Raw genomic sequence first — 9,784 nt, forward strand, 5'->3', positions numbered from 1 at the left:
TATAATTTTTGGGTGAACTATCCCTTTAACTAGAGTATACAAATGTATCTATAGCCTTGTTCAGACTGTCAGTCCAAATTAGGGCTTCACGATTAATTGCAAATTAACATGAAATCGCACTTAAACCGATTTGGCGTATTGCGATTATTAGCAAAGGCTGCGATTATTTTTTATGCGCAGCTTGTCAGTAAAGCACGGCTCTGTGATCAGTAGTAAATGCTGCTCTATCTGAGAGTCGCTTATAATGTGCATTTGAAAAAGCAACACGCGTCAAAAATCTTTCCAAACATGAGAAGCATTTATGAACCTCTTGTCCAACAAAAGACAACATTTCATAACATGTTTTTACTCCAAACTCACTTCATAACGACAGTTGAGCTCCTCCTTCTGTCAGATGATGTGGCTTCTTACACAGAATAAGGCAGTCGTGTGTTTATTAGTTATGTTCAACCAAAGCGTTTCAATCTTCTGTTTATTCAGCTACAGATAGTATGATGCCCATAGGGATTTCCTGGAATGATGTGTAATTTACTTCTGCAGGGTATATTTGGAGATTCTCTGAGCCTTTGCCAAATCACGTTCGGTTTCATTTCGATTAATCGTGCAGCCCAAGTCCAAATCCGTTTTTTTTTGTGCATATCCGATTGAAATCCGATCAGATTTAGCAAGTGTGAACAGCAAAAAAAAAATTCACATGGTTTATGTGACTTAGTGTCACGCCACATAAAATGTAAAGTCAGACATTGTTATAGGAAACATGCTGAAAGACACAGAAGAAAGGTTGTGTTGTTGCAAAGTGCCAGACGTGTAGAAAATGAAAATATAACGGAGACCTGTTTTGAAACCGGCAGAGACGACAGCACAGAAAAAGCCACGCATACCAGCCCTCCTGCATTTCTGCCGCTGCCTCATAAGACGAAGTAGTCCAGCGCAGAGGCTACACATTGTTATGTTGTAAATAAGACAACATCAGTTCTGCAAACCCCTCCATATTGCAGTTTTTGTTATACTATTATTATAACATTCTGGAAAACGAAAGAGTGGCATGTATGATTTGCTCACTCTCCTATCGTTCAATTACAAAAGATGAAAATTTGCTTTAAAAGAGTATGATATGGACTACTCTTAAGATACTTTCATGGAATTTTAAGTTTATTTTTTAAATGGATCTCTTGTGAAAAAGAAGTGTGCTTAATTGTATTGAATGTGCGCCTGTGGTGTACTTCAAATGAAAAGTATAGTTAAAAAAAAGAAAAGTAATTCCAGAGAAGATAATTGAAAAAAGGCCACTAAAGTGAACTTAAAGAGAGTACAATATCACTGGAAAAAGAAGGGTTATGATCAGGCAAGAGCTTTCGGACCTGCGTTAATATTAGGAAAGCGTTTCAGCACTGGAGAGACCAAAGCAGGAAGGCCTGAAAACAGACGGAGAGGTTGCATTGTTTCTGCTCCATACGCGAGTAAGATTGGTTTTGCTGTTTCACAGAACCAAGATATGCTGTTGTTGTAATGTTAGATATAGTAAGAGTTTTGAGTGTCATTGAAGCATTATTTTGCTGATAGATTATGATAAAGAGACATCCACTATTGCATTGTATTTTGGGGGCAGAGCAATGAAGTGTGTTTGTTTGGATTTTTTTCAAACAGTAAGTGTTTCTCAGAAATAGACATTTTGTTTCTTCTGTGAATCACCAAAGAATATATTTTGAAAATCAGTGGAGTCCAAATAATATTGTACCTCACTCACTTTCTTTGCTCTAACAAAACGCTAAGACATTTTTCAAACTATAATTTTTTGTGTGTTTCACAGAAGGAAATTTGGCCGATTAGTAAGGCCAATTATCTCAATGTTTTAAAAAGCAGCCTGAACATTCAACAAAACATCTCTTTTTCTGTACCACAGAAGAAATAAAGTTACAGGGGATTGGAAGCACACCAGCCCACTGACAGGAAAAACTTGAGATAAACTGCAGTTATTGTGAGCCCAATTGGATGAGCATAATTCCTCCATGGGTTTGAAACTTTGAGATTCCCAAACTGTTCTATTCAAAGAGAACTCTTTAACCTTGCCTCTCAGCAATCTACAACAGAAAACAGACTGCAGCAGTCTGGATTTCACATATCTAGTGGCAATCTGGTATCAGCTTCTCTCTATGCACCAGTGAACAGCCACAAGCCTCTCAGATAAGGCTCTGCCAGGGATTGCACCAACAGGAGACGTCAGGGCCAACTTCACAGGCAGCCGAGGACTAACTTGACTAAGGACCAACATTGTTCCCTGTGTTAAAAGCCACATTTCGTCTGTCTCCAAGCATTGCATGGATAAGTGCAGAGAGAGTTCCCCCGGGACTTTAGTAAAAAGTGCTAAAGACTTCCTCTAAAAGAGCAAAACACAGACAGAGAGCGTTTTTTTAAAGATGCCATTCTGCCTGTGTTTCTGGATGCAGTCGATATCTTTCAGCCTCAGATGGTCTCAAGTGTTTGGGTCTCACCCACACTGAGACAGCATTTGTGGATGGCACATGTCCTCATTGGGAGAACATGACAATGGTATCGTTGCCGGATGGAATCTTCCCAGACTCCCGTACATGGCCTATAAATTCACTTTGTCTCTAACGGCGAAGGCTTACAGTGCAGCTGCACAGGCTGCCTCCGCCCTGCATCCCAAAAATGATCATTCCTCTAGTGCCGCTCATGCTAGTTTGGAGGCTTGGTTAGCACTTACCAATCACTTCGCGCTGACTGGTTCATCATGACAGGTTCAGCGGCATAATCTTTACCTCAGTGGCAGGCAAAGACGCCCCCTGTCCTGCGTGCGGAAATTGCAGTCTTATTGGCGAAGGACGCAATAGAGCCTGTTCCTCCAGCCGAGATGAAGAAGGGTTTCGACAGCCCTTACTTTATCGTACTAAAGAAAGGCAGTGGGTTGTGACCAGGGATGGAAATTAGCACCCGCCACCAGCCAAATGCGGGTGATTTTGTGTTGTGGCGGGTAAACTCGCTTCACCTACCGGCCACCGTGGCGGGTAAATAAAAATAGCATACTGTTTCACACAGACGGCGGACACTTTTAGAAAAAAAAAAAAAAAATGTGGCGTTACATCGCAGGCGTTAAGAGCTGGTTAAGATGTCTGCAGAGAAAACATCTTTGCCTTAACTTAACATTGAAATCACTCGCGCCGGACGCGCTATACGCACCGACGGGAACGCGACGGTGGAGCGTTTTTAAGATTTCCACTCTGGAGGGTGGTTTCACTTTTTTGCGTTTGTAAGCCCCAAAAACGCCGTCGCCGTCTAAACGAAAGGCACATCTGATAAAATATTTTTACGTTTTCACCCGCGAGCGTTCTCGTGTAAACAGGGCCTAATAGTTTCATTGTTGGGACTAAAAACGTAAAACTGGAAGCCATAAAATACCACATCCAGGTAAAAAAGAGAAATATATATATATATATATATATATATATATATATATATATAAGAGAGAAAGAGTGTATAAGAGAGAAATAGAAAATGTCAGTATTTCATTGAGACTTGAGATTAAATAAACTGCTTAAAGGGATACTCCACTTTAAAATGAAAATTCTGTCATCATATACTCACCCTCATGTTGTTTCAAACCTGTATGAATTTCTTTCTTCTGCTGAACAGAAAGGAAGATATTTAGAAGAATGTCAGTAACCAGACAGTTTCTGGTCTCATTGACTTCCATGGTATATTTTTTTCCTACTATGGAAGTCAATGAAACCAGAAACTGTCTGGTTACTGACATTCTTCTAAATATCTTCCTTTCTGTTCAGCAGAAGAAAGAAATTCATACAGGTTTGAAACAACATGAGGGTGAGTATATGGTGACAGAATTTTCATTTTTAAGTGGTATTAATTTTCACATGCAGTTACACATTGTCGGTTAAAAATAAGAAAGTGGCTGGTAAAAACATTGAGTGGCTGGTAGATTTTGAAATCCACCAGCCACAGTGGCCGGTGGACAAAAAAGTTAATTTCCATCCCTGGTTGTGACCAATCTTATACCTGGACTTTTGAAACAAGCCTTGCACAAGCTCCTGTATAAGATGTTAACGCAGAAACACATTCTGACACCCGTTCGCCAACAGGATTAGTTCACAGCAACAGACCTGAAGGATGCGTATTTCCATGTCTCGATTTTGCCTCGACACCAAACGTTTCTTCGGTTTGCTTTCGAGGCTAAGGCATACTAGTACAAGGTCCTCCCTTTCGGACTGTCCCTGTCACCTCGTGTCTTCATGAAAGACACAGAGGCTACTCTTGCCCCGTTAAGGCAAGCATTTGCATCCTAGCTCACAACTTGACGCCAGGCCAAGTACTCGTGATGTATGCTCTTTTTAGTTCAGCCCATATACTTGGGCAAAGTGCACCATATGTAGTGATTCCCTGATGGTAATCCCATGTGATGTATTGTCCCTAATGGTAAACCTGTGTCTTCCCCAGGCCAGGGTTTCTCAAACTCTGTCCTGGAGGGCCACTGTCCTGCAAAGTTTAGCTCCAACCCTGATCAAACACACCTGAGCAAGCCAATCAATGTCTTCATGATCACTAGAAACTCACAGCTAGGTGTGTTTGATCAGGGTTGGAGCTAAACTGTGTAGGACAGTGGCCCTCCAGGACCGAGTTTGAGAAACACTGCCCTAGGCAGAGCTCCATATAGGAGAAAGAGCGCTTCCCCAACACTAATTTTGGTTTGCACAGCTGTGATTTAATTTTTTTATAAAAGAAAAAGTTAAAAAAGACCAGCTGAATCGGCTTATTCCCATAATAAGTAATGTCCCCTGTCCCCACATAATACAAAGGACTACACAGCATACGTGGGGCATTGGGTAGGTTACGATGTTGTATGGCCCGAATGGGAGAATGGGTATTTTGAGCTGAAACTTCCGACACATCCTGGGGATACCTGACACTTACATCTTGTAAAAAGGGGCACAATAGATCCCCTTTAATGTAAAAAAAACACATTATTTTTTCATATACTGTATTACTGCAGCACCTCTATTCCCAGTCTTTCTGAAATGCTCTGATTTCTACATAGCCCCTACATTCAAAAAGCCCAGAGTGCTCTGATTGACCAGCAGAACACCTTAAACGTACGTCAGAAATAATGCCTTCACCATAATCATAAGTTTCATCTTCCAAGGCTTCTCAAGCATCTGTAAGTTTACACAGTTAATAATGGCATTGGTTTTACTATCAGTTCAAGCCCGAGTTGGATTATAAAAATGCAGATGATCAAGCCAATCGACCACCTTTGCAAGCATGACATGAGCAGAGCACAGTGGTAAGTAGCCTCTGTATAGCTGGCGTTGCACTCTCCCAGGTTCAAGAAGCTGTCCTCTGTAAAATGTGCTGTCTGTGCACAAGCAAACATTGGGTTGTACTGCTTAGGACCAGCTTTATAAATAAATCTTAATCATTGATTCATAATTTCATTCATTTTCAGAAGGCCAAACAAAGGGGTTTTGATTTAGCATTGAAACACACACAAAAAAATTAGGTAACAAAAGTGCATAAAACTGTAAGTGCACTTCAACAGCGTAATGTAACGTTACTACATGAACACAAAATAGCAAACTTCCATTCAGAAACAATCCACTTCTACTAACTACACATCTACATATTGTTCATCAAAAACACCCAGACAGTCAACTTGATCTGAAGTGAGTGCTGAGCGCTTTTTGCTGACAATGTTTCCAGCTGATGAAAACACACGATCAGCTCTGACCGATGTGCCAGGTATAGTCACGTAGGCTATGTCTTTGCCAGCTGCGCAATATGTGTATATATACGCTTTTTTAAGATGTTTTGGTGTAAGCAAGATTCTCTCCGCCATCTTTCAAATTAACAACGTAGCACTGTATACTGGATAAGCTAACAAAAACAAACCACGTCAGTTACGTCTTTATTAGGGGTGGGAATCTCTAGGCACTTCACGATTCGATTATGATTCAGAGGGCAGCGATGCGATGCTAAAACAATTATCGATGCATCTTTTTTTGTGTGTGACTACTTGATACTTTCAAAGCAAAGTATTTATAATGACCCATAAAGAATTTACTTCCAATATATTTTATCAATAAAACAAATGGAAGTGATTTGGCAAGTCAACTGTAAGGTTACATTTGCCAGCATATGTCCCAACATTGCAATGAACCAACAGGAAAGGAAATGTGTGCCTGTACTAGCTGCAGTTAATGAATACAAACTTCAACATATATTCTGAATCTCTAACATAAAATAATAGACTTCTATCCATCCTCCTGTTAAGTGCAATGAGCAATATAATCCTTCAGACAAAAAAAAAAAAAATTAAAAACATTTTGCTGTAGCAAATCACAAACAGCTTTCATACAAGAAAATATAGAGTATTGTACCTGCAGCTCTCATATAAACATAGGCTAATGCTTGTGGACTTGCGCATTGTCTGAATAATTAGTAACATACAAAGCTGCTCTTAAACACAAATAAATAATAAAAAGTCTAAGACTTATGACTTGAAATTGTTGCTGTATGCCAACATCAAAAACAGCATACTAAAAAAAAGGAAATGAACATCTGCAGAGAGCACAGTCAAAATGTAGCCTAATTTTTTGTGACTGCAGTTACAGCCATGGCATTGCACTGATACACACTGTGACTGTGGAGGGCCGTACAGTAAACCTACGTATAACGTATGTATAACAGATCTGTTTACAGCATATTGATGTGAAAACTAAACAATACATAAAGCAGCTCTCATACAAAAATACAAAATAGTCCACAATGAAATTATGCCTATTTTCCTATACGTTAGCTTTTAACAAAGAGGGTGCCATTCGGATTTCGTGCTCAGCCATCATGCGTCTGTTATGTGAACGCCAGAGTTCTGCCTTTTACATTCCATCAATATTATGTTTTATTATTATTATTGTTAGAAAAAAAAATAAACATTTAGAAAATCGATTTTTGACATTTGTGAATCGATTCAGAATCGTCCACGTCCGCATCGCCATGCATCTAAGAATCTATTTTTTTCCCCACCCCTAGTCATTATCATGTCTCGCGCGACACTTCACACCAAAAATTATTTTTATTTGACAGCCCTAGTCTCCTCAACATGACAACAACAACACTATAATTCACTGAAGCATAGCCTTTCTTTGCATGCCTTTGGATGGGAATATATGCTAATATGCCACATTGTGACGTAGATGTTTGCGGAAGTAATATCTGGACGCCTCGGTTATTAGTAATATCTAATAACCGAGGCAGTTTAGGCAGGTCTGGAGCTGTTCTCTGTTAGATAGAATAAATCCCTTTGTGGGAGATAGGGCTGCACGATTAATCGCAATGAAACCGCACACGATTTGGCAAAGGCTGCGATTATTTTGTGCGCAGCTTGTCAGTGCAGCACGGCTCATCGGTAGTAAATGCTGCTCCATCTGAACGCCAGAGGGCGTCTCACTCTCACGCAGACACGCCAAATATGCCCCGCAACAGAAGTACGATGATATCCCTATTGGGCATCATACTATCTGTAGCTGAATAAACAGAAGATTGAAACGCTTTGGTTGATTAAACATGACTTATAAACAAACGACTGCCTTATCTGTGTAAGAAGCCACATCATCTCACAGAAGGATGAGCTCAACTGTCATTATGAAGTGAGTTTGGAGTAAAAGCATGTTATTAAATGTTGTCTTTTGTTGGACAAGAGGTTCATAAATGCTTCTCATGTTTGGAAAGATTTTTGACACATGTTGCTTTTTCAAATGCATGTTATAGGTGACTCAAACTCACAGTGTTTTCAGATGGAGCAGCGTTTGCTAATCGTTATAAGCCAACTCGATTTAAGTGCGATTTCATGTAAATTGCGATTAATCGTGCAGCCCTAGTGGGAGACTATGAGCTCTGTAACTTTGCAGATCTTATGTATGCACTTACATGTATCTATACATTACACGTCACTAAAAGAAAATATATTAAAAAGCATCACCTGACCCCTTTAGTAATGAATTGCTTACTATAAATTGTATTCATTATATTTAAATAACTTTGGGCTTCAATTAAATCAAAGCCAAATCAGGATGGCTTAAAGAAGCTGAATGAAATTAGTTTAGATAAAATTAAAACAGTTTAGTTAAAGTTAAAACTGGGTCATAGACTAATCAGTCAAGCTGATTAATTAGCTGCTATGTTGGTGTTACTACATGTGCTAATAACTGACAAACAGTAGCCTAGTCAATGGATAGGCTAGTTAACAGTTTTTGGAATTTTGAGTACACTTTAATAAGCATTTATAGCGCCTCAGTTTTTTTGTGGTTATTAAATTTCATGCATATTAGCATATCAGTGATTGCTAAAAAATAAAATAAAAAATAAAAAATTCAGCAAAAGCCTACAAAACACTCCTCGATGATACCCCTGTTCTCTTCACTGAATTTCAGAACATATTGGAAAGCACTTAATAACTTTAAAAAGCTACATTTTAATCTATTAAAACCCAGAACAAATGTAAGGATGCATACTGCATTATAACAGGGATATATAGAATAAGTTCAAGTTTTAGCTACATTATGACAGTAAAGGAAAACATAACATAACAGTCTATAATTTTCGACTGGTAAAATAAAAAAATATATATTAGCCTAACAGTTTTTATCTGAGAAAGTATCTAATGACATTTATCATATATTTTGACCCTAAAGTCACTAACTTGTGGCAATGAGTTCTCCTACACAAAAGTTATTGTAGAACCTCTAAAATACAACGTAAACAAACCCAACACATAGGCTATAACTGTAAACACAAAAAAGAAAAAAGTAACATGGTATTACCACGAGATATGATATTCACAGAAATGTCAGCACTATCTGAACAAATATGTGTTTGTCAAACAACGACGACGCTGCTTTACAAGGACATAAACAGGGTCATAGGCAAATATTATTCTCTCATCAACATGAACACATTATAGGAGCTTTAAAATAACGAGAGTTTGCAAAATATGAGCCAGAGTTTATGTTGAGCTTTAGCATGTGGATGAGCAGAGGCGCTGCGCAGCTGGAGCATTAGCATCAGCTACACAACGAGTGCAGCTATAACTGCTTTCTTTACAGCGATAAACTGTAAGACGCCAAGCGACTGCATAACTATTTGTAATTATGGACCTTTCAATTGTAGTATGGTCACGCAGGTACGATTAGTCACGTACAGACAGCCCACCTATCTGAAGACAGACTGACTCTGGCTATATTCGCTAACCGCTGTGGCTGTCTGTCTCTGTCAGTAGTGTTAAAGTGATCGGGTCTGATCATATACTCACTCTGACACTTCAGGCGATCTCAGATAAAGTCCTTTAAGGAAGATGTTTTCAGTGAACGCTTCAGGTTCCCCTCCGATTCTCCTTTAACGTGAGTAGCGTCCAATTTCTAATGAAGTTCCGCGTCTACGGAGGCCGAACACAAACACAACCCAACATAAACGTCAAAAGAGCCTCCTCCTTCTTGTCTCCTTGGATGGATCTCTCTTCTGTTTGTAAACAGAGGTTTTCATGGGCGAGGTCAAAAGGCTTATGTGTTTTTGTGTAAGTGTTATATAATTAGAGTTTTGGGGAGTAGATATAGGTGTCTATTCATATCAAAGTGTAAAAGATACACACTTTTTGGATAATTATAGATCGCAAAGTAGGCTACATAAAGTAGGCTACATAAAGCAAAGTACATTAATACATAAAACAATGTCTACCAACAATACTAAAATGTTGAGGTTT

General features: G+C 39.0%; 1 protein-coding gene across 2 annotated transcripts in view; it reads right to left on the reverse strand.

Moving 5' to 3' along the window:
* The window catches only part of micu1 (mitochondrial calcium uptake 1), a 99,159-nt gene extending 89,610 nt beyond the window's left edge, over positions 1-9,549 (reverse strand). The window contains exon 1 of one of the 2 annotated variants that reach the window (XM_079855123.1): positions 9,338-9,549. The gene's annotated coding sequence lies outside the window, so the exon portion shown is untranslated. The remainder of the gene's footprint in view (positions 1-9,337) is intronic. The other variant, XM_079855122.1, reaches the window with a different exon arrangement.
* Positions 9,550-9,784: the final 235 nt, after the last annotated feature.

Source organism: Squalius cephalus, assembly GCF_949319135.1.
Source record: "Squalius cephalus genome assembly, chromosome: 21".
Lineage (NCBI taxonomy): Eukaryota > Metazoa > Chordata > Actinopteri > Cypriniformes > Leuciscidae > Squalius > Squalius cephalus.